This window comes from Elephantulus edwardii, unplaced genomic scaffold, assembly GCF_000299155.1.
Source record: "Elephantulus edwardii isolate Elephantulus edwardi_28Jun2011 unplaced genomic scaffold, EleEdw1.0 scaffold00061, whole genome shotgun sequence".
In the NCBI taxonomy this organism is placed as follows: domain Eukaryota; kingdom Metazoa; phylum Chordata; class Mammalia; order Macroscelidea; family Macroscelididae; genus Elephantulus; species Elephantulus edwardii.
The window spans coordinates 16,235,402-16,238,701 of record NW_006399811.1 but is presented as its reverse complement, the minus strand read 5'-3'; the positions used below and the strand labels follow the sequence as shown (position 1 = coordinate 16,238,701).

Sequence of the window (3,300 nt, the reverse complement as noted above, 5' to 3'; positions counted from 1 at the left end):
ACTTGCCACCAGTAGACATACACTGGAAAAATAAAATGCTACTGGGATTTATTTCTTCAGTCTGATGAGAAATGATAGCAAATGAAAACTCAGGTTTCCATGAAAGACACAAGTTGGTTTTTTTTGTTTGTTTAGATTTAAAGTACTGTATTTGAAAAGCAAAATAAAAACACAGTTTGCATTGTGGTGCGATTAAAAGAATTATTTCAACTTTGAAGACTTGAAACTAAAAAGAATGGAAAACATGTAAGATCATTATTCGGTAATTGTGCCATTTTGTTCCAAGAATGGAGTCTTTCTCAGAGACAGAACGCTAGCTGGTCAAATTTATATTTTAGATTTTATGTATATTTGAGCAGATGTTTCAAAGGATAGTTGTTGTTGTTGTTGTTATGTGCCATCGAGTCATTTCCGACTCATAGCGACCCTAGGCACAACAGCTCTAAACCCTGCTCTATCCTGCGCCAACCGCACCGCCTCTGACACACCCATCCCGATTACCCCAGTCACCGAATCAATCCATCTCATAGAGGGTCTTCCCCTCCTGCGCTGTCCCTCCACCCTCCCAAGCATGATGTCCCTCTCCAAGGACCTGTCCCTCCTGGCAACATGTCCAAAGTATGTCAGACGAAGCCCCAGAATCCTTGCCTCCAAGGAGCAGCTTGGTTTAATCCTCTCCAAGATGAATCTGTTTGTTTTCCTGGCAGTCCAGGGTACATTCAGTACCCTTCTCCAGCACCACAGTTCAAAAGCATCCACTCTCCTTCTGTCCTCCCTAGTCATTGTCCAACTCTCTGATGCATAACAAGCGATTGCAAATACCATGACCTGTATCAGGCGCACCTTAGTCTCCAGAGAGACACTGTTGCTCCTGAGTACGTTTGAGAGGTCCCTAACGGCAGACTTTCCCATTGCGATACACTTTTTGATTTCCTGACTGCTGGTACCAAGAGTGTTGACTGTGGAGCCAAGCAAACTGAAGCTCTGAACACTCTCAATCTCTTCATCATCCATCCTGACGCTGCCAATTGGTCCAGTGGCGAGAATCTTTGTCTTCTTGACGTTGAGCCTTAGTCCATACTGAAGGCTGCAGTCCTTGACCCTTCGCAGCAAGTGCATGAGGTCCTCCTCAGTTTCAGCAAGCAAGGTTGTGTCATCTGCATAACGGAGATTGTTAATAGATCTTCCACCAATCCTGATGCCACAATTCTCCTCATAGAGCCCAGCCTCTCGGATAATCTGCTCTGCATACATGTTGAAAAGGTATGGAGACAGGATGCATCCCTGGTTAGTTAGTCTAAATATGTAGTTAAATATGTACATCGCTGCAATAATACTTGTAAGAACTGCATAGTCTTATTTTAAATAATAAAATAAAAAATTAAATCTCTGGAATAAACTAGAGTTTGCTAAGAGTAGAGGTATTTGTTTACATGCACTCAAAATGGTATGGTGAGTGGAAAAGCAAGTGTTGTAAATATGACTACAATCCTTACCAACACACATGGAACCATTTTTTCCCCAATAAAAAAGCTAGTCCAGAAAATGTCTCATTGTATAAAGATTTATCATTTCCAGATCACAGTGAAAGGAACTTGAGTAATTTAACAATTCTATTTTCTACTTATGTCTTAGAAATACCTCACTAAAATTGGTATCTGCACAACAGAATGATGCTTGCAGACTGTCACAATGTAGTGATAGTACGGATATTGATTATTTCAGACACATCTGGGTATTAGATGATCACCTCTTAATTAGATACTTATATAGAATAACATGAAAAAGGAGAACAGGAGGTAGAAATGTATTTCACTTAATATTCAGACATAAAACGTAACCATTCTGTTCATTATTCTTTGCAGATAAGTCCTTTTTCCCCCCATGTTGAAATCTGAAGGCAATTAAATACTGGCATTTTTCCAAGCTACTGTATGAACAAGATGCTGAAGGCCATCACTACACAGCATACAGCAACATAAAGACTCTTCCGTTCACCAATTCTGGCACACTTCCAAAATATACCCAATAGTCCAATTTTATTCCTGTCCAGGACGCTGGGTGTCAAGGATCAGATATAAGCACCAGTACATATAAGCAGCAATATTACAGTCAAAAGACTCTGAAAGTTGAAAATGGCAGACATACTGAGGCTGGCGAAGCCCCAGCCACATCCGAAAGACACAAGTTTTAGAAATGTCAAACATCTGGGAAAATACGAAATAGAATTTTCTTTTTCTTTTTGTCTTTCTCCTCCCAAATTCTTTATAAACCATGTAGTTTTTTAAGAAGAAAAAGTTACACTATTTTCCTGTTTTTTAAATGTACCTAGATATATACTCTGGTGGCCTATTGCTAAGAAACTTCACTGCCATCCTCCAGGCATGCAGTTCAAACCCACTAGTTCCTCAATGGGAGAACAATGGGCAAGATCCTCCCATGTGATTAAACTGCCTCTGAAAAGCAGCTAGAGCATCATCTGTGGCTCAGGTCCAACTTGAAGGTACATAACAAGAAACAGCAAACACCTAGTACAATAATAACATAAAGGACAGAAGATAGAGATCTATAAACTTAAAATATTTTGTATTACTTAGTACAGTGAATGATAAAGAAACTACATTTACAGTAAAACAGTACAGATACCCAAAAGTTAAAGACATATGTAGTGTATACATAATGTTGTTGTTGTAGTAGTTGATTGGTGTCCAGTCAAGCATGACTCATAGCAACCCTATGGAGTTTCCAAAGGCATGTTGTTTAGGAAGTGGATGCTGCTCCTCCTTCCAAACAGTCTTTAACTGGGAGTTTCACCAAATATTTGCACCATGGGTAACTGTTATGGCATTTACACCCCAATATACATAATAAGTTTTATAGATATATAGATATGCACACACATACATATATACACACACATATATACACACATAATCACAAACAAACATATACATATATTTGCACTGTCCCTCCACCCTGCCAAACATGATGTCCCTCTCCAAGGACTGGTTACTTCTTGCAACATATGTAGATGAAGCTTCAGAATCCTTGCCTACAAAGAGGAGCCTGGCTTCAACCTCTCTAGGAGGAACCTGTTTATTCTTCTGTCAGTCCATTGGTATATTCAATACTCTTCTCCAGCACCACAGTTCAAAGGCATCAATTCTCTCTCTATCATATCTACTAATTGTCAAGCTTTCTGATACATAGCAAGTAATTGTGAAGACCATGGCCTGTATCAGGCAGACCTTAGTCTCCAGACTGACATTGTTGCTCTTCAGTATTCTGGAGAGGTCCCTG

General features: G+C 39.6%; 1 pseudogene; it reads right to left on the bottom strand.

Moving 5' to 3' along the window:
- Window positions 1-1,927: 1,927 nt before the first annotated feature.
- Window positions 1,928-2,146, bottom strand: LOC102861732 (annotated as a pseudogene).
- Window positions 2,147-3,300: the final 1,154 nt, after the last annotated feature.